This window comes from Salvelinus fontinalis, chromosome 31, assembly GCF_029448725.1.
Source record: "Salvelinus fontinalis isolate EN_2023a chromosome 31, ASM2944872v1, whole genome shotgun sequence".
NCBI classification, from domain to species: domain Eukaryota; kingdom Metazoa; phylum Chordata; class Actinopteri; order Salmoniformes; family Salmonidae; genus Salvelinus; species Salvelinus fontinalis.
The window spans coordinates 11947178-11974119 of record NC_074695.1 but is presented as its reverse complement, the minus strand read 5'-3'; the positions used below and the strand labels follow the sequence as shown (position 1 = coordinate 11974119).

General features: G+C 45.9%; 1 protein-coding gene across 1 annotated transcript in view; it reads right to left on the bottom strand.

The window, feature by feature from the left end:
- LOC129829547 (zinc finger protein PLAGL2-like) overlaps positions 1–24376 on the bottom strand; it is a 50814-nt gene extending 26438 nt beyond the window's left edge. The window contains exon 1 of the mRNA XM_055891303.1: positions 24145–24376. The gene's annotated coding sequence lies outside the window, so the exon portion shown is untranslated. The remainder of the gene's footprint in view (positions 1–24144) is intronic.
- Positions 24377–26942: the final 2566 nt, after the last annotated feature.

The following is a 26942-nucleotide window of genomic DNA, read 5'->3' as shown; positions in this document are numbered from 1 at the left end:
ATTAGTGGCAAGGTGTGCTGATTGGTCCATCCAAGATACCCAATGACGTTGTGATTCCTATAGATCATCTACATTGTTCTGGGGGGGGGGGGGGGGGGGGGGGTTTGTTGTTGTTGTTGTTGGGTGTTGTTGTTGGGTGAGGGGGGGTGACACATTACATTTATTCTTGTCTACTTCCGGGCGCCGAGCGAGATGGCAGCCTCGCTTCGCGTTCCTTGGAAAATATGCAGTATTCTGTTTTTTTATGTGTTATTTCTTACATTGGTACCCCAGGTGATCTTAGCTGTCATTACATACAGTCGGGAGGAACTACTGAATATACGATTAACGTCAACTAACCACCGTTCCTACCAGGAATATGACTTTCCCGAAACGGATCCAGTGTCTTGCCTTCCACCCAATACAATGGACCTGATCCCAGCCGGCGAAGCTACACGACGCCGTAAAAGGGGAAAACGTAGCGGTCTCCTGGTCAGGCTTCGGAGACGGGCACATCGCGCTCCACTCCCTAGCATACTACTCGCCAATGTCCAGTCTCTTGACAATAAGGTCGATGAAATCCGAGCACGGGTAACATTCCAGAGAGACATCAGGGATTGCAACGTGCTCTGCTTCACGGAAACATGGCTAACTCAAAAGACGCTAACGGAGTCGGTGCAGCCAGCTGGTTTCTTCACGCATCGCGCAGACAGAAACAAACATCTTTCTGGTAAGAAGAGGGGCGGGGGGGTATGCCTCATGATTAACGAGACGTGGTGTGACCATCATAACAACACTCAGGAACTCAAGTCATTCTGTTCACCTGATCTAGAACTCCTCACAATCAAATGTCGACCGCATTATCTACCAAGGGAATTCTCTTCGGTCATAATCACAGCCGTATATACTCCCCCCCAAGCAGACACATCGATGGCCCTGAACGAACTCTATCTGACTCTCTGTAAACTGGAAACCACACACCCTGAGGCTGCATTCATCGTAGCTGGGGATTTTAACAAGGCTAATCTAAAAACAAAACTCCCTAAATTCTATCAGCACATCGATTGTCCTACCAGGGCTGGCAAAACTCTGGACCATTGTTATACTAACTTCCGCGACGCATATAAGGCCCTCCCCCGCCCTCCTTTCGGAAAAGCTGACCACGACTCCATTTTGTTGATTCCAGCCTACAAACAGAAATTAAAACTACAAGCTCCCGCGCTCAGGTCTGTTCAACGCTGGTCCGACCAATCTGATTCCACGCTTCAAGACTGCTTCGATCACGCGGATTGGAATATGTTCCGCACCGCGTCCAACAACAACATTGAAGAATATGCTGATTCGGTGAGCGAGTTCATTAGGAAGTGCATTGACGATGTCGTACCCACAGCAACGATTAAAACATTCCCAAACCAGAAACCGTGGGTTGACGGCAGCATTCGCGTGAAACTGAAAGCGCGAACCACTGCTTTTAACCAGGGCAAGGTGACCGGAAACATGACCGAATACACACAGTGTAGCTATTCTCTCCGCAAGGCTATCAAACAGGCTAAGTCCCAGTACAGAGACAAAATTGAATCGCAATTCAACAGCTCAGACACAAGAGGTATGTGGCAGGGTCTACAGTCTATCACGGATTACAAAAAGAAAACCAGCCCCGTCGCGGACCAGGATGTCTTGCTTCCAGACAGGCTAAATACCTTTTTTGCCCGCTTTGAGGACAATACAGTGCCACTGACACGGCCCGCTACCAAAACCTGCGGGCTCTCCTTCACTGCAGCCGAGGTGAGTAAAACATTTAAACGTGTTAACCCTCGCAAGGCTGCAGGCCCAGACGGCATTCCCAGCCGCGTCCTCAGAGCATGCGCAGACCAGCTGGCTGGTGTGTTTACGGACATATTCAATCAATCCTTATCCCAGTCTGCTGTTCCCACATGCTTCAAGAGGGCCACCATTGTTCCTGTTCCCAAGAAAGCTAAGGTAACTGAGCTAAACGACTACCGCCCCGTAGCACTCACTTCCGTCATCATGAAGTGCTTTGAGAGACTAGTCAAGGACCATATCACCTCCACCCTACCGGACACCCTAGACCCACTCCAATTTGCTTACCGACCCAATAGGTCCACAGACGACGCAATCGCAACCACACTGCACACTGCCCTAACCCATCTGGACAAGAGGAATACCTATGTGAGAATGCTGTTCATCGACTACAGCTCAGCATTTAACACCATAGTACCCTCCAAACTCGTCATCAAGCTCGAGACCCTGGGTCTCGACCCCGCCCTGTGCAACTGGGTCCTGGACTTCCTGACGGGCCGCCCCCAGGTGGTGAGGGTAGGTAACAACATCTCCACCCCGCTGATCCTCAACACTGGGGCCCCACAAGGGTGCGTTCTGAGCCCTCTCCTGTACTCCCTGTTCACCCACGACTGCGTGGCCATGCACGCCTCCAACTCAATCATCAAGTTTGCGGACGACACTACAGTGGTAGGCTTGATTACCAACAACGACGAGACGGCCTACAGGGAGGAGGTGAGGGCCCTCGGAGTGTGGTGTCAGGAAAATAACCTCACACTCAACGTCAACAAAACAAAGGAGATGATTGTGGACTTCAGGAAACAGCAGAGGGAGCACCCCCCTATCCACATCGACGGGTCAGTAGTGGAGAAGGTGGAAAGTTTTAAGTTCCTCGGTGTACACATCACGGACAAACTGAATTGGTCCACCCACACAGACAGCGTTGTGAAGAAGGCGCAGCAGCGCCTCTTCAACCTCAGGAGGCTGAAGAAATTCGGCTTGTCACCAAAAGCACTCACAAACTTCTACAGATGCACAATCGAGAGCATCCTGTCGGGCTGTATCACCGCCTGGTACGGCAACTGCTCCGCACACAACCGTAAGGCTCTCCAGAGGGTAGTGAGGTCGGCAGAACGCATCACCCGGGCAAACTACCTGCCCTCCAGGACACCTACACCACCCGATGTCACAGGAAGGCCATAAAGATCATCAAGGACAACAACCACCCAAGCCACTGCCTGTTCACCCCGCTATCATCCAGAAGGCGAGGTCAGTACAGGTGCATCCAAGCAGGGACCGAGAGACTGAAAAACAGCTTCTATCTCAAGGTCATCAGACTGTTAAACAGCCACCACTAACATTTAGCGGCCGCTGCCAACATACTGACTCAACTCCAGCCACTTTAAAAATGGGAATTGATGGAAATTATGTAAAAATGTACCACCAGCCACTTTAAACAATGCCACCTAATATAATGTTTACATACCCTACATTACACATCTCTTATGTATATGTATATACTGTACTCTATATCATCTACTGCATCTTGCCATCTTATGTAATACATGGACCACTAGCCACGTTAAACTATGCCACTTTGTTTACATACCCTACAGTACTCATCTCATAGGTATATACCGTACTCTATACCATGTACTGCACCTTGCCTATGCCGTTCTGTACCATCACTCATTCATATATCTTTATGTACATATTCTTTATCCCTTTACACTTGCGTGTATAAGGTAGTAGTTGCGGAATTGTTAGGTTAGATTACTTGTTGTTATTACTGCATTGTCGGAACTAGAAGCACAAGCATTTCGCTACACTCGCATTAACATCTGCTAACCATGTGTATGTGACTAATAAAATTTGATTTGATTTGATTTGATTTATTATCAGTTACACACAAGGTCCAACCGAAACTTGACTTCCGGCTATTAGCTCAAGCCCTCTGAATGGGAGGGGTGCGAGGGGCTGCCACGTTGGGTACCTTAGCTCAAGCCCTCTGAATGGGAGGGGTGTGAGGGGCTGCCACATCGGGTACCTTAGCTCAAGCCCTCTGAATGGGAGGGGTGTGAGGGGCTGCCACATCGGGTACCTTAGCTCAAGCCCTCTGAATGGGAGGGGTGTGAGGGGCTGCCACATCGGGTACCTTAGCTCAAGCCCTCTGAATGGGAGGGGTGTGAGGGGCTGCCACATCGGGTACCTTAGCTCAAGCCCTCTGAATGGGAGGGGTGTGAGGGGCTGCCACATCGGGTACCTTAGCTCAAGCCCTCTGAATGGGAGGGGTGTGAGGGGCTGCCACGTTGGGTACCTTAGCTCAAGCCCTCTGAATGGGAGGGGTGTGAGGGGCTGCCACATCGGGTACCTTAGCTCAAGCCCTCTGAATGGGAGGGGTGTGAGGGGCTGCCACATCGGGTACCTTAGCTCAAGCCCTCTGAATGGGAGGGGTGTGAGGGGCTGCCACATCGGGTACCTTAGCTCAAGCCCTCTGAATGGGAGGGGTGTGAGGGGCTGCCACATCGGGTACCTTAGCTCAAGCCCTCTGAATGGGAGGGGTGCGAGGGGCTGCCACATCAGGTACCTTAGCTCAAGCCCTCTGAATGGGAGGGGTGCGAGGGGCTGCCACATCGGGTGCCTGAGAGAGCTGATGTTGTTGGGGGTTAACTGCTTTGCTCAAGGATTTTTTACCTTGTCGGCTCGTGTGATCCGAACTAGCAACCGCTAGTCCACCTGCCATCCCTCTGTTAGTCCAAATCGAAGTAACCTAATTGATTAGGTTACTTTCAAACCCTGCATAACTGGTAACCTAATGCAAAGTGTTATCAACAAACTGACATTTTTTCATTTGAAACAACTAGTTGAGGAGACAAGCCCACAGAGAAACAGGATTGTGTTTTTGTCCGAGAGCTAACATATCCACAACCACGGCAACAGGATTGTGTTTTTGTCCGAGAGCTAACATATCCACAACCACGGCAACAGGATTGTGTTTTTGTCTGAGAGCTAACATATCCACAACCACGGCAACAGGCCGCCGGGCGCTGGGACTTTCACACTTTTGTTTCCCCGCCACTCGCGCTCTCTTTTTCATACGGGGTCAGCAACAAACAATCTAAGTTTGGCAACGTCAGCTATGCTTAAAACAACAGGCATTGTTCACCGGGCTTTGTTTACAGAAATCTACAGGTTTCAACGGAGAGCTTTTTCCTTGATCCTGTCAATCAACTCCTAATTTCCCAATGTTTTGTTTGCTGTTTGAAGATGCGCTCTCATGTCATTTCCTTCTACTTTTTAAATATGCGCGGGGGAGGGGCAAAAAGGTGGAGAAGTTGTAAAAAATATATTTTTTACAGTTCATTCTTGCATAAACCTTGAAAATCGGCAGCTTGCATTCCCTGAATTTTATAAACAAAATCACTTTCTGAATCAGAGGCTACAGGCTCTGCCAGAGATATGACAGAGAGGATGACAAACATGAAAGGAGAGGAGAGAGAGGGGGAGAGAAATAGCGAGAGAGAGAGAAGAGGGTAGAGAAAGGGGAGAGTACCACCGAAAGGGAGTTTATGAGGGGATTGGGTTCAGACTCCCTAATGCCCTTTGTGTATGTTTATCTAAGCAAGAGTAAGACGGCGTCAGCAATAGTGAAACTGAAAGAGAGAATTGAGACTTGTCATTGTTAAATCCTTGGTGCCTACAAAGCAGGATCAATGAGTTAGCGAGCCAACTTCCCTAAATGTTCTGAAATAATCATATCTTTTTGTATTCAAGCCTAACTCAAACAACCAAAAACACTTATCTAAGTTGAACTTTCTTAATGGTTAGTTATGTCTGGTAGTTCATTGAAGTTAAACTCATTGATCGTGCTTCTGGTCCTAAAGGTTACTCTGGCTGTTACTGAACCATGTGTGTGTACTGTGACATGCCGCTGCCTCACTGGTCAGCCACAGGACATAGATGAGTCTTTGTATCAGGGCAGAGATATTGGAAACCAGATCAGAGGATGTAGACATGGGGAGAGGTAATACCTCTATTGAGCAGTGTAGTGGCCATTTTTCCATAAGGAATACCAGAGGCGGGCTATCCCCCTCTGCACCATCGAGTGATGGCAACGGGACTAACTCTACAGGTGAATTTCTCTTCAGTATCAGGAGAGGATTGGCATGTATGAGAGAGTTGGCAAGAGGGGGAAACGCAAAATGTGTAGGACGGGAAGGAGAAAGGAGAGAGAAAGGAAAGAAGGGAGAGAGAGAGAGAAAGGAAAGAAGGGAGAGAGAAAGGGAGAGAAGAGAGAGAAAGAGAAATGAGAAAGTGGGGAGAGAGAGAAAGAAAGGAGAGGTGGGAGAGAGAAAGAAAGGTGAAGGGATAGAGAGAGAGAGAGAAAGAAAGAGAGAACGGAGAGAATTAGGTCCAGGGGACTCCCTGCTCAGCAGTTATTCATTAACACATATTAACACTTTCCTCCTCCGTCCTTCTCCTCCACAGATATAAAAAACACACTCATTAGAACGACTGGCCTTCCACCTCACTACCTCCAGTACACTGCAAGTACAACTTGTGTGTGTGTGTGTGTGTGTGTGTGTGTGTGTGTGTGTGTGTGTGTGTGTGTGTGTGTGTGTGTGTGTGTGTGTGTGTGTGTGTGTGTGTGTGTGTGTGTGTGTGTGTGTGTGTGTGTGTGTGTGTGTGTGTGTGTGTGTGTGTGTGTGTGTGTGTGAGAGAGAGAGAAAGGAGGGAATGCTTGAAGCCCTGGACTACTCAGGGAAAGGGAAGTTGAGATTTCAGATGAGGGGTAAAATAGTTTGCCCGTCTCAGTACCAGAGGTCCTCCTCAATGCCAGATGAGCTTCAGGCTACAGTACATCTCTTTGTCACTTTACCCTAAACATACATATATGGTTTTCAGTAATTACCATAAAAGTACACACAGTAAGCGCCAGGATAATATCATCATATACACATACAAAAGATTGATTATCCCCATTCCATACTATTCATTACAATAACAATCATTTAGGAAACGCTACGACTGATCAGTTCACTTAACAAATAACAAATACAAATGAAGGATTGACTGATTTTTAATCTTCATCCACCACAGTGGTGAGCGTGCTGCCATCTAGCTGAGGCTTATGGGAGATCAACTGGTCACTTAAACTACATGGCCAAAGGTATGTGGACACCTGCTTTCCACTAGATGTTGGAACATTGATGCAGGGACTTGCTTCCATTCAGCCACAAGAGCATTAGTGATCTCGGGCACTGATGTTGGGCGATTAGGCCTGGCTCGCATTCGGCGTTCCAAATCATCCCAAAGGTGTTCGATGGGGTTGAGGTCAGGGCTCTGTGCAGGCCAGTCAAGTTCTTCTACACCGATCTCAACAAACCATTTTTCTATGGACCTCGCTTCGTGCACGGGGGGCATTGTCATGCTGAAACAAGGCAGGGCCTCCTCCAAACTGTTGCCACAAAGTTGGAAGCACAGAATGGTCTAGAATGTCAGTGTATGCTGTAGCGTTAAGATTCCCTGCACCTGAACTAAGGGACCTATTATTCCTGCTCCATCAAACCTTACAGTTGACACTATGCATTGGGGCAGGTAGCGTTCTCCTGGCATCCGCCAAACACCCAGATTCGTCCGTCAGACTGAAGCGTGATCCATCACTCCAGAGAACGTGCTTCCACTGTTCCAGAGTCCAATGGCAGCAAACTGTACACCTCTCTAGCCAACGCTTGGCATTGCGCATGGTGATCTTAGGCTTGTGTGCGGCTCCTCGGCCACGGAAACCCATTTCATAGAGCTCCCGGTGAAGAGTTCTTGTGTTGACGTTGCTTCCCAACGCATCACCGGGGGCAAACTACCTGCCCTCCAGGACACCTACAGCACCCGATGTCACAGGAAGGTCAAAAATATTATCAAGGATATCAACCACCCGAGACACTGCCTGTTCACCCCGCTACCATCCAGAAGGCGAGGTCAGTACAGGTGCATCAAAACTGGGACTGAGAGACTGAAAACAGCTTCTATCTCAAGGCCATCAGACTGTTAAATAGCCACTATTCACTAGGCGGCTTCTACCCGGTTACTCAACCCTGCACCTTAGAGGCTGCTGCCCTATATACATAGACATGGAATCACTGGCCACTTTAATAATGGAACACTAGTCACTAATAATGTTGACATATTTTGCATTACTCATCTCATGTGTATATACTGCATTCTAAAATGTTGCTCATCCAAATATTTACATATTTTTAATTCCCTTCCTTTACATTTGTGTGTATTGTGTATATTGTTGTGAAATGTTAGATAGTACTGCACTGTTGGAGCTAGAAACAAAAGCATTTTGCTACACCCGCAATAACATCTGCTGAACACGTGTATGTGACCAATAGAATTTGATTTGATTTACAGTTGACCAGGGCAGCTCCAGCAGGGCAGATAGTTAACAAACGGACTTGTTGGTAAGGTGGCATCCCATGACGGTGCCACGTTGAAAGTCACTGAGCTCTTCAGTTCGGGCCATTCAACTGCCAATGTTTGTCTATGGAGATTGCATGGCTGTGTGCTGGATTTTATACACCTATCAGCAACGGGTGTGGCTGAAACAGACAAATCCACTACATTTGAAGGGGTGTCCACATACTTTTGTCGTGTTTCTCCACAAAAAAACACAGAGCAAACGGGCAAGTACTGTACTTCAATATTTGGACTGAGGTGCTAAACAGAGGAGTATTAAATAAACATCTCTCTCTCGTCACAGTTTGGTGTTTAGGCAAGATCAAAGTATATTCACATATTGAAATATCTCCTGTTTTGGTGAATATGGACAAAAATAACTAAACTGATACGACAAATCTATTTCCATTTGTACGCAGATAGAATGGGCTAAAATAGCTGTAGGCTAAGGGAACGCAGCCCAACAGTAAAACAGTCAAAGTCAGCGTAGACGTATGAACGTTAGATAGACACGAAGTTCCAACTGTCTCTCTCAAAAGCTCTCAACCTCTTCAAAGTCACATCCATCTATACTGTAGGACATTCTACCGTAGATAAAGACATGAATGTGTATGTGAATTTAGGGTATTTTGAGCTGGTGAGTTTTTGCAGAAACTCTCTGGCGGTTGTATCTCTATGAGCTGAATATGCCTGGATACAGATCTGTTCCCCCCCCTGTTACTGTGGCGTCCAGCAGGCAGCAGAGGCGGTGAGCACAGAGATATGTGCAGAAAGTCACTCGCTGGCAAAATGAGGCCATTCAACCACATGGCCAGTGTGAAGAGGACCCACTGGCCCGCGATTGGCCAGCCCACACTGGGGAAGGGGAGGACACAGTACGGAGAGGAGGAGGGGGAGAGAGAGATGCGATCACGTGACCTAGTCCAGCAGAGAGCTGTGTAATAGGCCCTCTCTCGGAGTAGAGAAGCAAAGGCTGGATGTGAACCAAAATCCCTCTACCACACACAGGCTGGGCATTGTTGCCTGTTCACTGGACTCCATCTCAGGGGGCACTTTATCATTCAATTAGGACAGCTTTCACACCAGACACCAGAGAAAGGGAACCTTCAATCAAACTCGAAAAGTTCACACTAAAACTGGAAGGGACACAGAAAAGGGACTCAAAGTTGTCACTCCACTTTCATTTTTTTTGTGTTGTTGTCATCCAAGACTTTGAGGAGAGGAAGAGAAAGGAAAAGAGAGGAAGAGGAAGAAATGTGACAGGAAGGAAAAGAGAGGGGAAGTATGTGCATCGAGGCAGGACAACATGCAGTCAACCACGTGTTCATGAAGGGTACGGTATATATGTGTGAATGGGGTAGTATTGCCGTATTAAGGGGGGAGACAGAGGGAGGATGAGAGAGGTGGGAGGATGTCAGAGAGGTGGGAGGATGTCAGAGAGGTGGGAGGATGTCAGAGAGGTGGGAGGATGAGAGAGAGGTGGGAGGATGTCAGAGAGGTGGGAGGATGTCAGAGAGGTGGGAGGATGTCAGAGAGTTGGGAGGGTGAGAGAGAGGTGGGAGGATGAGAGAGGTGGGAGGATGTCAGAGACGTGGGAGGATGAGAGAGGTGGGAGGATGTCAGAGACGTGGGAGGATGAGAGAGGTGGGAGGATGTCAAAAAGGTGGGAGGATGTCAGAGAGGTGGGAGGATGTCAAAAAGGTGGGAGGATGTCAGAGAGGTGGGAGGATGAGAGAGGTGGGAGGATGTCAGAGAGGTGGGAGGATGAGAGAGGGGGGAGGATGTCAGAGAGGTGGGAGGATGAGAGAGGTGGGAGGATGTCAGAAAGGTGGGAATGTGTCAGAGAGGTGGGAGGATGAGAGAGGTGGGAGGATGAGAGAGGTGGGAGGATGAGAGAGGTGGGAGGATGTCAGAGAGGTGGGAGGATGAGAGAGGTGGGAGGATGAGAGAGGTGGGAGGATGTCAGAGAGGTGGGAGGATGACCGAGAAGTGGGAGGATGAGAGAGGTGGGAGGATGTCAGAGAGGTGGGAGGATGTCAGAGAAGTGGGAGGATGAGAGAGGTGGGAGGATGAGAGAGGTGGGAGGATGTCAGAGAGGTGGGAGGATGAGAGAGGTGGGAGGATGAGAGAGGTGGGAGGATGTCAGAGAGGTGGGAGGATGTCAGAGAGGTGGGAGGATGAGAGAGGTGGGAGGATGAGAGAGGTGGGAGGATGTCAGAGAGGTGGGAGGATGTCAGAGAAGTGGGAGGATGCGAGAGGATGAGAGAAGTGGGAGGATGAGAGAGATGGGAGGATGTCAGGCAGGTGGGAGGATGTCAGAGAGGTGGGAGGATGAGAGAGGTGGGAGGATGTCCGAGAAGTGGGAGGATGTCTGAGAAGTGGGAGGATGTCAGAGAGGTGGGAGGATGAGAGAGGTGGGAGGATGTCCGAGAAGTGGGAGGATGTCTGAGAAGTGGGAGGATGTCAGAGAGGTGGGAGGATGTCAGACAGGTGGGAGGATGTCAGAGAGGTGGGAGGATGAGAGAGGTGGGAGGATGTCCGAGAAGTGGGAGGATGTCTGAGAAGTGGGAGGATGTCAGAGAGGTGGGAGGATGAGGGAGGTGGGAGGATGAGAGAGGTGGGAGGATGTCAGAGAGGTGGGAGGATGTCAGAGAGGTGGGAGGATGAGAGAGGTGGGAGGATGAGAGAGGTGGGAGGATGAGAGAAGAGGGAGGATGAGAGAGGTGGGAGGATGAGAGAGGTGGGAGGATGTCAGAGAGGTGGGAGGATGTCAGAGAGGTGGGAGGATGAGAGAGGTGGGAGGATGTCAGAGAGGTGGGAGGATGTCAGAGAGGTGGGAGGATGAGAGAGGTGGGAGGATGAGAGAGGTGGGAGGATGAGAGAGGTGGGAGGATGAGAGAGGTGGGAGGATGAGAGAGGTGGGAGGATGTCAGAGAGGTGGGAGGATGTCAGAGAGGTGGGAGGATGTCAGAGAGGTGGGAGGATGAGAGAGGTGGGAGGATGAGAGAGGTGGGAGGATGAGAGAGGTGGGAGGATGTCAGAGAGGTGGGAGGATGTCAGAGAGGTGGGAGGATGAGAGAAGAGGGAGGATGAGAGAGGTGGGAGGATGTCAGAGAGGTGGGAGGATGTCAGAGAGGTGGGAGGATGTCAGAGAGGTGGGAGGATGAGAGAAGAGGGAGGATGAGAGAGGTGGGAGGATGAGAGAGGTGGGAGGATGTCAGAGAGGTGGGAGGATGAGAGAGGTGGGAGGATGAGAGAGGTGGGAGGATGTCAGAGAGGTGGGAGGATGTCAGAGAGGTGGGAGGATGAGAGAGGTGGGAGGATGAGAGAGGTGGGAGGATGTCAGAGAGGTGGGAGGATGTCAGAGAGGTGGGAGGATGTCAGAGAGGTGGGAGGATGAGAGAGGTGGGAGGATGAGAGAGGTGGGAGGATGAGAGAGGTGGGAGGATGAGAGAGGTGGGAGGATGTCAGAGAGGTGGGAGGATGTCAGAGAGGTGGGAGGATGTCAGAGAGGTGGGAGGATGAGAGAGGTGGGAGGATGAGAGAGGTGGGAGGATGAGAGAGGTGGGAGGATGTCAGAGAGGTGGGAGGATGTCAGAGAGGTGGGAGGATGAGAGAAGAGGGAGGATGAGAGAGGTGGGAGGATGTCAGAGAGGTGGGAGGATGTCAGAGAGGTGGGAGGATGTCAGAGAGGTGGGAGGATGAGAGAGGTGGGAGGATGAGAGAGGTGGGAGGATGTCCGAGAGGTGGGAGGATGTCAGAGAGGTGGGAGGATGAGAGAGGTGGGAGGATGAGAGAGGTGGGAGGATGAGAGAGCTGGGAGGATGAGAGAGAAAGGTAACAAACGAGAGATGAATAGAGAACAGACAGGAGATAAAGAGAAGAAATCAAGCAGCCAATCAGGACTCCTGGTCCAAAAGGGCAGCCAATCAGGACTCCTGGTCCAAAAGGGCAGCCAATCAGGACTCCTGGTCCAAAAGGGCAACCAATCAGGACTCCTGGTCCAAAAAGGCGCTGGGCCGCTGCATTTTCTTCCTCTCTCAGTTGTAGAAAAACTGTTGTAACTATGAACCACTGATTAATGTAGGTTCATTTAGTATGTGAATTCATAGCAGTTCAAAACGATGACATGTTCAGACAGACTTCAGATCAGAAACTGAATTGTACTCGACTTGGTCTTGAATGAACAGAGGACATTCACCTAGACACCGAGCAAAGCTGCGCTACCTGATGGGACTTTCCCCTCCCATACACTCTAATGTCCTAATGAAGTTCTCTCCACATTTAGAAATCCAATGTTCACACAATGTTCATATTCCCTCATCTCTCAATGTATGCATCCTTACCTTCACCACCCTCTCAAACGTTTTGGCCAAATGTTGTGAGCTTTGAATGTTACCAAACAAAAGTTGGGAATCATTTCACACTGTCTCAACTTCATGTTTTTCTACTTCTTTCTAATAGGGAGAGATGCTGTCTTGTCATCTAAGGAGGGAGAGATGCTGTCTTGTCATCTAAGGAGGGAGAGATGCTTTCTTGTCATCTAAGGAGGGAGAGATGCTGTCTTGTCATCTAAGGATGGAGAGATGCTTTCTTGTCATCTAAGGAGGGAGAGATGCTTTCTTGTCATCTAAGGATGGAGAGATGCTGTCTTGTCATCTAAGGAGGGAGAGATGCTTTCTTGTCATCTAAGGATGGAGAGATGCTGTCTTGTCATCTAAGGAGGGAGAGATGCTTTCTTGTCATCTAAGGAGGGAGAGATGCTTTCTTGTCATCTAAGGAGAGAGAGATGCTTTCTTGTCATCTAAGGAGGGAGAGATGCTTTCTTGTCATCTAAGGAGAGAGAGATGCTTTCTTGTCATCTAAGGATGGAGAGATGCTTTCATTGGCATCATTTTTTAGGGGTTGGGATTGTGGAACAGGGTTGGGTTGTGGAGGGGTTGTTAAAAATCACTTGGGAAGAAGGAAGGGGTAATGTGTCACCAGACACGGTGTCTGACTGTGTTCTGCTCTGTGTGTGAATCAGTCATTACTCTCAGTACTACAGTACTCTGATCCTCAGCCAAATGTTTTGAGAATGACACAAATATTAATTTCTACAAAGTTTGCTGCTTCAGTGTCTTTAGATATTTTTGTCAGATGTTAATATGGAATACTGAAGTATAATTACAAGCATTTCATAAGTGTCAAAGGCTTTTATTGACAATTACATGAAGTTGATGCAAAGAGTCAATATTGCAGTGTTGACCCTTCTTTTTCAAGACCTCTGCAATCCGCCCTGGCATGCTGTCAATTAACTTCTGGGCCACATCCTGACTGATGGCCGCTCATTCTTGCATAATCAATGCTTGGAGTTTGTCAGAATTTGTGGGTTTTTATTTGTCTACCCGCCTCTTGAGGATTGACCACAAGCTCTCAATGGGATTAAGGTCTGGGGAGTTTCCTGGCCATGAACCCAAAATATTGATGTTTTGTTCCCCGAGCCACTTAGTTATCCCGTTTGCCAAGGTGCTCCATCATGCTGGAAAAGGCATTGTTCGTCACCAAACTGTTCCTGGGTGGTTGGGAGAAGTTGCTCTCCTAGGATGTGTTGGTACCATTCTTTATTCATGGCTGTGTTCTTAGGCAAAATTGTGAGTGAGCCCACTCCCTTGGCTGAGAAGCAACCCCACACATGAATGGTCTCAGGATGCTTTACTGTTGGCATGACACAGGACTGATGGTAGCGCTCACTTTGTCATCTCCGGACAAGTTTTTTTCCGGATGCCCCAAACAACCGGAAAGGGGATTCATCAGAGAAAATGACTTTACCCCAGTCCTCAGCAGTCCAATCCCTGTACCTTTTGCAGAATATCAGTCTGTCCCTGATGTTTTTCCTGGAGAGAAGTGGCTTCTTTGCTGCCCTTCTTGACACCAGGCCATTCTCCAAAATCTTTGCCTCACTGTGCGTGCAGTTTAGGAGACGGTCCTGGCGCTTGCTGGACTTTCTTGGGCACCCTGAAGCCTTCTTCACAACAATTGAACCACTCTCCTTGAAGTTCTTGATGATCCGATAAATGGTTGATTTAGGTGCAATCTTACTGGCAGCAATATCCTTGCCTGTGAAACCCTTTTTGTGCAAAGCAATGATGACAGCACGTGTTTCCTTGCAGGTAACCATGGTTGACAGAGGAAGAACAATGATTCCAAACACCACCCTCCTTTTGAAGCTTCCAGTCTGTTATTCGAACTCAATCAGCATGACAGAGTGATCTCCAGCCTTGTCCTCGTCAACACTCACACCTGTGTTAAAGAGAGAATCACTGATATGATGTCAGCTGGTCCTTTTGTGGCAGGGCTGAAATGCAGTGGAAATGTTTTTTGGAGGATTCAGTTCATTTGCATGGCAAAGAGGGACTTTGCAATTATTTGCAATTCATCTGATCACTCTTCATAACGTTCTGGAGTACAGGCAAATTGTCATCATACAAAACTGAGGCAGCAGACTTTGTGAAAATGTATATTTGTGTCATTCTCAAAACTTTTGGCCTCTCTGACCCCTCTGATCCTCTCAGTACTACAGTTCCTCTCTGATCCTCTCAGTATTACAGTTCCTCTCAGATCCTCTCAGTACTACAGTTCCCCTCTGATCCTCTCAGTACTACAGTTCCTCTCTGATCCTCTCAGTACTACAGTTCCTCTCTGATCCTCTCAGTACTACAGTTCCTCTCTGATCCCCTCTGATCCTCTCAGTACTACAGTTCCTCTCAGTTCCTCTCTGATCCTCTCAGTACTACAGTTCCTCTCTGATCCTCTCAGTACTACAGTTCCTCACTGATCTCCTCTGATCCTCTCAGTACTACAGTTCCTCTCTGATCCTCTCAGTACTACAGTTCCTCACTGATCTCCTCTGATTCACTGGCACATAAAATGGTATAACTGGATTGGTGCATATTTAAGGCATTACAGGGCTAAGAAGAATATCTCCCTCCTTAGGCAGGGATATGACTCACGTTTAGGTACATCTTATCTTCATTATTTCCAAAGCCTTTAATACAAACCTACATGTTCTCCTGCCACTTACCTAAACTTAGCATCTTTAGAAATAATGCTAGAGAATGATCCGAGGTGAGGTTTTGCTTAGTGCAGTTCAGGATATACAAACTGTCAGAGTGTCTCAAGGCACTGACTCCCTCCAGAGGTTCGTGGTCGAGGCTCAACGCAACGGAACCTACTCTGCAGTTCTTACACAGTAAATACATTTCCCAGAGTCATAAAATCACAGGATCCCTTTGGGTACTGTAAAACATTATACAACTGCCAGGTAGGCTCACGTCACAGGTCAAAGTTCTCAGAGTGTGAGTGTTCGCGCAGGCAGGAGTTTGTGAACAAAGATATTGCATAAACATCGGCGTGAACGATTTAACCTGACCTTTATATTTAGACTCTGACTTGGTCATTTCTCTGAATAGTAATAATCACATCAGGAATATTCTTTTTTTTAAACAAATCGAAGCATTTGACTTCAGGGGGAAAAGTTCTCCATTGCTGATAGACACCTTGACATATGTCATCTATATGTATTCCTCCAGTCTTTCTTACTACGTCAGATTCATCTTTTACCAAACTGGGCGCTCAGATAGCAGTTGTATGTCAACTGATCTCATCATTATTCTGTTTGGAAAGAGCCATGAAATGTCCCAGTATGTTCTGAGGTTGAAGCCATATGTAAAAGACAATGAACTGACAGCGAAGTCCCAAAAGCAAAACAATGTGTTTACTGCAGAGAGAAAAGACAGGCAATAAACCTAGTAGCCCTGAGGGGTGTAAGCACCAGTCTCTGGATGAGATGGATGGAGGACAGAGAGAGAGAGAGGGGGGGGGGGGAGAGAAAGACAGAGGGAGAGGAGGGGTGTAAGCCCCAGTCTCTGGATGAGATGGATGGAGGACAGAGAGAGAGAGAGAGAGGGGGGAGAGAGAAATACAGAGGGAAAGGAGGGGTGTAAGCCCCAGTCTCTGGATGAGATGGATGGAGGACAGAGAGAGAGAGAGAGGGGGGAGAGAGAAATACAGAGGGAAAGGAGGGGTGTAAGCACCAATCTCTGGATGAGATGGATGGAGGACAGAGAGAGAGAGTGAGGGGGGAGAGAGAAATACAGAGGGAAAGGAGGGGTGTAAGCCCCAGTCTCTGGATGAGATGGATGGAGGACAGAGAGAGAGAGAGGGGGGAGAGAGAAATACAGAGGGAAAGGAGGGGTGTAAGCCCCAGTCTCTGGATGAGATGGATGGAGGACAGAGAGAGAGGGGGGGGGGAGAGAGAGAGACAGAGGGAGAGGTGTAAGTGGTGCTTGGTGATGGATGGAGGACAGAGAGAGAGAGAGGGGGGAGAGAGAGAGACAGAGAGAAAGGTGTAAGTGGTGCTTGGTGATGGATAGAGGACAGAGAGAGAGAGAGGGGGGAGAGAGAGAGACAGAGAGAAAGGTGTAAGTGGTGCTTGGTGATGGATAGAGGACAGAGAGAGAGAGAGAGGGGGGAGAGAGAGAGACAGAGAGAAAGGTGTAAGTGGTGCTTGGTGATGGATAGAGGACAGAGAGAGAGAGAGGGGGGAGAGAGAGAGACAGAGAGAAAGGTGTAAGTGGTGCTTGGTGATGGATAGAGGACAGAGAGAGAGAGAGGGGGGAGAGAGAGAGACAGAGAGAAAGGTGTAAGTGGTGCTTGGTGATGGATGGAGGACAGAGAGAGAGAGAGGGGGGAGAGAGAGAGACAGAGAGAAAGGTGTAAGTGGTGCTTGGTGATGGATAGAGGACAGAGAGAGAGAGAGGGGGGAGAGAGAGAGACAGAGGGAGAGGTGTAAGTGGTGCTTGGTGATGGATGGAGGACAGAGAGAGAGAGAGGGGGAGAGAGAGAGACAGAGGGAGAGGTGTAAGTGGTGCTTGGTGATGGATGGAGGACAGAGAGAGAGAGAGGGGGAGAGAGAGAGACAGAGGGAGAGGTGTAAGTGGTGCTTGGTGATGGATGGAGGACAGAGAGAGAGAGAGGGGGAGAGAGAGAGACAGAGGGAGAGGTGTAAGTGGTGCTTGGTGATGGATGGAGGACAGAGAGAGAGAGAGAGGGGAGAGAAATACAGAGGGAGAGGTGTAAGTGGTGCTTGGTGATGGATGGAACGAGGTCCTGAAAAGCCACAGCTGCTCCGCTCTTCCCAGAAAAAGATCCAGAAGGAAAAGTGTCAGTATGTGGTTCAACCATTAAGCCTTCTCCTACTACAGACCTGCACACTGCAAGGGCCCAGAGCAACGTCTACCACTCTGAATGTATCTACATAAATGTGTGTGTGTGTGTGTGTGTGTGTGTGTGTGTGTGTGTGTGTGTGTGTGTGTGTGTGTGTGTGTGTGTGTGTGTGTGTGTGTGTGTGTGTGTGTGTGTGTGTGTGTGTGTGTGTGTGTGTGTGAGCAACAACATTCGTTCTGAAAATATTTGAACAATGTTCAAATATGATGTTATTTGCTTGTTGAAAACGAGTTGTTAAAGTTATGTTAAAATGTTTTCAGAACGAATGTTGTTGCTGCCTTCAGAACATGATCCAGTCAGTTTTCCTTCAATTCTCAACATGGTTTTAGAAAATTGGTTCATGGCAATAATCCTCATTTAGATTTTCCATACAGGTAGATCTTCATACCGGTATATACACTGCTCAAAAAAATAAAGGGAACACTTAAACAACACAATGTAACTCCAAGTCAATCACACTTCTATGAAATCAAACTGTCCACTTAGGAAGCAACACTGATTGACAATAAATTTCACATGCCGTTGTGCAAATGGAATAGACAAAAGGTGGAAATTATAGGCAATTAGCAAGACACCCCCAAAAAAGGAGTGATTCTGCAGGTGGTGACCATAGACCACTTCTCAGTTCCTATGCTTCCTGGCTGATGTTTTGGTCACTTTTGAATGCTGCCGGTGCTCTCACTCTAGTGGTAGCATGAGACGGAGTCTACAACCCACACAAGTGGCTCAGGTAGTGCAGTTCATCCAGGATGGCACATCAATGCGAGCTGTGGCAAAAAGGTTTTCTGTGTCTGTCAGCGTAGTGTCCAGAGCATGGAGGCGCTACCAGGAGACTGGCCAGTACATCAGGAGACGTGGAGGAGGCCGTAGGAGGGCAACAACCCAGCAGCAGGACCGCTACCTCCACCTTTGTGCAAGGAGGTGCACTGCCAGAGCCCTGCAAAATGACCTCCAGCAGGCCACAAATGTGCATGTGTCAGCATATGGTCTCACAAGGGGTCTGAGGATCTCATCTCGGTACCTAATAGCAGTCAGGCTATCTCTGGCGAGCACATGGAGGGCTGTGCGGCCCCACAAAGAAATGCCACCACACACCATGACTGACCCACCGCCAAACCGGTCATGCTGGAGGATGTTGCAGGCAGCAGAACGTTCTCCACGGCGTCTCCAGACTCTGTCACGTCTGTCACATGTGCTCATGTGCTCAGTGTGAACCTGCTTTCATCTGTGAAGAGCACAGGGCGCCAGTGGCGAATTTGCCAATCTTGGTGTTCTCTGGCAAATGCCAAACGTCCTGCACGGTGCTGGGCTGTAAGCACAACCCCCACCTGTGGACGTCGGGCCCTCATACCACCCTCATGGAGTCTGTTTCTGACCATTTGAGCAGACACATGCACATTTGTGGCCTGCTGGAGGTCATTTTGCAGGGCTCTGGCAGTGCACCTCCTTGCACAAAGGCGGAGGTAGCGGTCCTGCTGCTGGGTTGTTGCCCTCCTACGGCCTCCTCCACATCTCCTGATGTACTGGCCTGTCTCCTGGTAGCGCCTCCATGCTCTGGACACTATGCTGACAGACACAGCAAACCTTTTTGCCACAGCTCTCATTGATGTGCCATCCTGGAAAAACTGCACTACCTGAGCCACTTGTGTGGGTTGTAGACTCCGTCTCATGCTACCACTAGAGTGAGAGCACCGCCAGCATTCAAACGTGACCAAAACATCAGCCAGGAAGCATAGGAACTGAGAAGTGGTCTGTGGTCACCACCTGCAGAATCACTCCTTTTTTGGGGGTGTCTTGCTAATTGCCCATAATTTCCACCTTTTGTCTATTCCATTTGCACAACAGCATGTGAAATTTATTGTCAATCAGTGTTGCTTCCTAAGTGGACAGTTTGATTTCACAGAAGTGTGATTGACTTGGAGTTACATTGTGTTGTTTAAGTGTTCCCTTTATTTTTTTGAGCAGTGTATAAATATATATTTATTTATATATACACATATATATACCCACTATACACCGAATATATACTTAATGATGAACCATAATGAAAATGATAAATAATAAGTATTGAACAGAATTCAAAACAAAGCTGACAGACATTAAAAACATGTCACACTTTAACCAAATCATAGCTATAAGTGAAATTCCATTGCTTCGTTTAATTGATCACTACGTTCATCAAATAAACAGAACAACATTGTGTGTGTTGTGAATCACCACTTAGACAACCGTTGGAAGAGTTATCTCCCTGATGTTATCTCTCTGGTGTTATCTCCTTGGTGTTATCTCTCTGATGTTATCTCTCTGATGTTATCTCTCTGGGTCTGGACTGTTCAGCAGCGATGAGGAGGACTTGGGAGTGATATTAGCCCTGTGAACTTGGCTCTGATGTTATCTCTCTGGTGCTGGACTGTTCAGCAGCGATGAGGAGGACTTGGGAGTGATATTAGCCCTGTGATCTTGGCTCTGATGTTATCTCTCTGGTGCTGGACTGTTCAGCAGCGACGAGGAGGACTTGGGAGTGATATTATCCCTGTGAACTTGGCTCTGATGTTATCTCTCTGGTGCTGGACTGTTCAGCAGCGATGAGGAGGACTTGGGTTTGATATTAGCCCTGTGAATTTGGCTCTGATGTTATCTCTCTGGTGCTGGACTGTTCAGCAGCGATGAGGAGGACTTGGGAGTGATATTAGCCCTGTGAACTTGGCTCTGATGTTATCTCTCTGGTGCTGGACTGTTCAGCAGCGACAAGGAGGACTTGGGAGTGATATTAGCCCTGTGAACTTGGCTCTGATGTTATCTCTCTGGTGCTGGACTGTTCAGCAGCGACGAGGAGGACTTGGGAGTGATATTAGCCCTGTGAACTTGGCTCTGATGTTATCTCTCTGGTGCTGGACTGTTCAGCAGCGACGAGGAGGACTTGGGAGTGATATTAGCCCTGTGAACTTGGCTCTGATGTTATCTCTCTGGTGCTGGACTGTTCAGCAGCGACGAGGAGGACTTGGGAGTGATATTAGCCCTGTGAACTTGGCTCTGATGTTATCTCTCTGGTGCTGGACTGTTCAGCAGCAACGAGGAGGACTTCGGAGTGATATTAGCCCTGTGAACTTGGCTCTGATGTTATCTCTCTGGTGCTGGACTGTTCAGCAGCGACAAGGAGGACTTGGGAGTGATATTAGCCCTGTGAACTTGGCTCTGATGTTATCTCTCTGGTGCTGGTCTGTTCAGCAGCGACGAGGAGGACTTGGGAGTGATATTAGCCCTGTGAACTTGGCTCTGATGTTATCTCTCTGGTGCTGGACTGTTCAGCAGCGACGAGGAGGACTTGGGAGTGATATTAGACCTGTGAACTTGGCTCTGATGTTATCTCTCTGAGTTGAAGTGACCAAAGCAGCCACAGGGTTCAACAGTCAGCAGAGCTACTATGTGTGAAACACTACATCATATAACTCAAATAAATAATTGTTCCCTTCTCGGTTGACGCACACACGCCGAGGCTGCTGCGGGGGAAACGGCTCATAATAATGGATGGAACGGAGCAAATGGAATGGCATCAAACACATGGGAACCATTTGTTTGTTGTATTTGATATCATTCCACTGATTCCGCTCCAGTCATTACCACGACCTCGACCTCCCCAATGAAGGTGCCACCAACCTCTTGCGATACACACACTTTGAGAGACAGACCGCCTCTGATAACCATGATTCGCCACAGTCCTCAGGCTCCCAATCTGCCTGTTTTTCTCATGCTTTCTTGAGAAAATAACCAAATAGAACAATCTTGTTGCCGCCTTGATGCTAACATCCATTGTTACATGAACCCACTGTCCCCACCGGCCTCGCCACTCCTTCGGCCTCGCCACTCCTCCGGCCTCGCCACTCCTCCGGCCTCGCCACTCCTCCGGCCTCGCCACTCCTCCGGCCTCGCCACTCCTCCCCAGAAGGTGAATAAATACAGAGAATAGGATCAGAGCTGTTCCTGTTCATCTCTGGTTATTAACTACCATGTGTTCTCCCTGAGAGCTGTCCTTCCCATTAACCCAACTGATGCTCTTTTCTCATGGAAATCAGCCTCCTACCCACAGAGGTGAAGGGGATTGTGGGACATTTCCAGAGGAAGCGAGGGGACCTCCCTCCACCACACACAAAAACATTTCTCTATCAAAGGCAAACTTGACTAAATCTATTTATTTTTTCCTCATCCTGGTTTTTGTAGATAAAGATAATTATGTTTTATTCAGCGGTAGGTACGTTGTCATGGATAAACATTTTGAATACTCTTAAAAAACTTTGGAAATACTTATACAACTGTTGGCTTCCCACCACACAGGCTAAGCTCATGTATAAGGTCATCAAAAGATGTCGTATAAATATTTCAAAAGTTTTTCAAGAGTATTCAAAATGTTAATCCATGACAACGTACCTACCGCTGAATAAAACATAATTATCTTTATCTACAAAAACAAGGATGAGGATTTTTTTTAAATTGATTTAGTCATGTTTAATGTGATATTACTAGGTTATTTGTCATTCAACCGGTCTTTTCCACAATACTTCCACACATACTTCTAAAACGGTTCAACTTTGAAATGTTTACATAAAAAAATATATATCTTACATTGTTCTAGTCAAAGGATTGTTTTGAAAAGTTTCATTGAATATAAAACCAGTTCATTTCTTGTGGAGTAACCACTATTTCAGAAGTAGGCTATATCCACTTCCTATTTATTCCAGATAGGACTTTGTAGCCTACACATGCATCACGTTTTTATTTAACTTTAGTTTGACCTAAGTCTCACTCAGAAATAATGAGGCAAAGAACAAACATCAACATGTGCGTCTCAACTTGCACTGCAATTGTCAACAACAAAAAGCATTGTCTTGTGACGTTCTCAACTACCATTTCCTTATTATGTGGCTCGAGGCAGTGGAAATGGGGCCTTGATGGAGGGAGCATGCTCGTGTCAGACCTGCCATAACAGCGAGGAGGCGATTTGTTGCCTCGCACGATTTCGTGGTGATTAGTAGGTAGCCAAGCCTAGACAAGTATGCATACATGTAGTCTACAGTATCTATAGGCGGTTCAATCTTTCGGGGATGCATATTGTTTATTTATCCTGCAACATTGTTGCCAAATGAAGCAACGTTGTATCTATAGGCCTACTTTACGCCAAGTAGCCATACTTTCACACTGAAAACATAGCCTGTACGTGGTCGAACATCCAATAAGTAGTTAGCAATAGCATTGATAGCCGAGTAGGCTATAATAGTCTAGTGACGTAAAACTTGAAATGATTGAAACTACTAAAAGTCAATTGCAGCCATCCAAAACAGCCACTACGTCACAGGTGTGTTGACATGTTGCTCAGTGTTTCAGGCTCCGTTCTGTTGCAATCATGGGAGTAGCGTTGCAATGTGGGTTTGGTACAATTGATGATTAATTATACAGCCGTATCAGCACACACAAGTCCTCTGTTGTTACAATGTAGGCCTAATGCACGTACTATTAGGCTACGATGTGGATCCTTGACATCACTATCGACATTGGAAGTCTTCTTTTTTGCGTGTATAATGTAGACTACATCAAAAACATGAAAATAAGGTAAACACTTCAAAATACAAAATTAGGCCCATGCCTAAAATATTATTAAAGATCATAATTGAGACCAGCCAGTGCAGACAACAGAATCACATGTTGCTTCTCAGAATCTGTTTTCTTAGAGCCAAATGTTGTTTGACAAAACAGTTTGAAACGAAATTACAAAGTTCAACAACCGAACAACAACAAAAGTGTATCAGTGCATATGAAATGAGCCGAGCTCCCTCCCGCATCCATAACATGACCGTGCCACCTTCTAAGGGCTTGCTATAGTGTTGTTTAGCCATTACGAGACACACACACACACAAGAGACGCAAAAGTCGCATAGCCCCTCAATCCGCCTGAAACATTCGATCAGCGACAAACGTTATGACACAAGCCATTACAGAATGGACGAACTGTCGAAGGAAAACACTCAAATACTCATCACTTCTATGGTGTGATGATTTGGAACGCCTGAAAATCAAGCAACAACTTCCATGAATTCGGATATGGTGCATGTAAACATTGAATGTCACATGTGTAGTAGGCAGACCTACTTAAAAAATAAAAATACATCGGAGTAGTTTACTATTTCAAATACAACAGGGACGTCCCTTCTTCTATCTCCCTCGCTCTTCTGCAGTAGCATGTTCACCAGGATAAATATTCGGAAATTATTTTAAATTCTTCAATTTGTAGAAAAATCGCACAGAACATCAATCATCATTGCCAAAGCCATCATTAACACAATGCATAAAGTTTACAACTTCAATGATTTAAATGTGTAACACATTTATCGACAAAAATTCCAGCGAAGAAACGATCGCGTAATTAAGATTTAAATACCCCGATGCTGACATACTTCTACAAAATAAGCTAAATTAAACCGTGTCCGGTTGCAGAACTACAACAGATCACTGATCATTGAAATGTCGCGAACATCAATCTATAGATAATCATTGAAGAAAGTTGCTGTAATTATTTTTTTTAAACATGCACACATCAGAACGTGCAGCTACATTATGAGATCTTACAAAAAACGAGCAGTTACCCACCAAAAAGTTTCCAGCGCCGCATTAGTCAATTTCTCATGGAACCCCGGTAACATTCCATCACCGACTTTTCGCAAACATACGTTGGGAGATACTCCACCTTTCACTGTCTTTCTTCCCTCGATCTGTTGTTTGATATATATTTTTTTAAATCTAAAATGTTCTATAATGTTTCTATATTCGGGGCCTGACTGTGTCTCTGTCTCGCTCTCAGGCTGCAGCGAGTTATGGGGCGCGAGCATTGTGGGAATGTGACGTCAGGCCACTTTCACCAACTTTTTTCTACCAGGGACATGCAGTTTAGTCTGTCGTACTAGACTGACGTTTTCACTGTGGTGGTTATGGCAATAAATAACTGATTCGACTGCAGTCTACCCTATCAGTATACACGACTAACGGAGATATTTAAACTTTTAACAGACTTAATATAACAATAAATAAAAAGGGTAAACAAAGTAAGATAAATAAACATGTATATTACAATTTCACATATACAATCATTATAGTCTATATATATGTTTCTGATCAACAGATCTATACATTTGAAGAAAATTAATGTTATTTTCGATGTACATTTTATTTTAGCCTATTGATTTGACATTGTTTGTTGCTGAAAATGATAATTGAGGCATATTTATTGAATAAAATGTTTATTTATGTCAAAACAGAAATCTCATATATTTGTACAATATTGCTTATCAACAATTTTGCATTGATTATATTGAGAGGCAACTTTATAGGCCTATATATAGCCTATGTTTAACTGATAACATGTGCTTTGCAAGTAATCCCACTCATTACTTTATTAATATTGGTCTGTTTATTCGTTTATGTTTGTTTTTTATAATACTGAACGAATAATTTCGAAATATATATAGAGTTTCAAGTTTGTGTAATTATTCATAATTCATGTAATTTTATAGGTAACTCTTCGAAATATAATTTTCATGTGGCCAATAGATGTTTTAAATGGTAAGATAAGCTTACTAAAATGTTTAAAACTATGGAATTGCCTCTCATTAATAATTAACTGTGCATGCACACCATTAAACATCCTACTAAATTGAGTAGCTAAATTATGAAGATGTTTCTACATATGAATACATCTATTACTCTTCAATTTAGGGGACTTAAATTCAACTGTTACAAAATAACACCACACAGAGAGGTCCTGAGAGTACAACAAATTCAGCTCTTCACACAACCGCCAGCAGCTCTGGAATGCGGAGCGTGGGTCCCACGTCCGAACGCGATGCTCTGGGGGTCCCATTTCACCTTGTGTTTTGGGGCGAAAGAATTACTTCCAGGGCGTATCAACCCGTTTCCTCGTCACCCCAACCCCCTCCACATCCCTTCCATACGCTTCCAAACCGCGGATGGAAGTGTTTGTGTATGAGAAAGAGTAGGGGGTGGGGAGCAAGAGTCTTAAATAAGCCTTTCGGCGTGTTCAATGGAGTGGGGGTATGATACTAACAAACACGTTTTTGTTGGTACCATGCTAAGGAAATACCTCCGAACCATATTAGCTGACCTGTTGCAACATTGCTCACTGATATGGATAGTAAGATAATATATTGGAATGTTTTGTAACAAAGACAAATGGAAAGTACCATGAAAACTATTCATCATTTGGACTGATAAAAACATCAGGTAGGCTAGTTGGACACCGAACGGTCTGGGGTTATTTTGAGAAATAGGCTTATGTTGAAGGGTAGTGTTGATAGGGCTTATAATTGTTATTCACATTTTTTCAAGTAAATATTGTTAAAACATCTTTAAATAACTTTGACTAATCTTTGACTATTTCTGAGCTTTAACAAAAACTAAAACGTGTAGTTTTGTAGTCATGAATCATACTGGTGGCTGATATAGGTAAATGCACAGCATTATGAATAGTCGGCTGTAAACTAATTCATAATTCATGCAAATATACACGTGTTTGGATGAAGTATTTAAATAATATATAGAAAAGTGTTTTTTTTTGCAACAAATAGCTCATCCTTATTTCCTACTCGTACCCGGTAATAGCCTATTCTAAATCATAGTAGAAAGGCAATAGTGTAACACAATCTTCATCCCTTCTCATGTCTTTATAGAACTGACGTTTTACTGAGGTGAATATTTTAAAAGGAAGGAAGATTAAGAAATAAGTACCGTGGTTGGATATCTAGTGCTCCAGGGAATGTAGTGTTTGCAGTACTATTATTATTCATATGTTCATGTGACCTGAAATATTGGGATTTTTAACCCAGAAAAGTTTGGATCCAGCTTCAACTATTTTGGATACAATTTGTAGTTGAATGTTTTCAGGAAAATGGAAACATGGGGATGTACCTTTAAACTATTTATGATTCCCTGTCATTCAGTGAATTTATTCAACTTGCAATATCATAAGGGCATGATTACTTTGATTAGCATAACATCAATGTTACAATTCAGTTATTTATTGAGTTTTTCTTCATTTGAGAGGTTCCCCAGGATCATTTTGGATTTTATTTGATAATCAAACACGTATAGGTCATTAATGATTCTTATAAAATGTTTAAAATGGGGTTTATCAACTTCAACATGAGATTATATTATGGATTAGTTTAAAGTGAGATGATATTATGGATTAGTTAAAAGTGAGATTATATTATGGATTAGTTTAAAGTGAGATTATATTATGGATTAGTTTAAAGTGAGATTATATTATGGATTAGTTAAAAGTGAGATTATATTATGGATAGTTTAAAGTGAGATTATATTATGGATTAGTTTAAAGTGAGATTATATTATGGATTAGTTTAAAGTGAGATTAT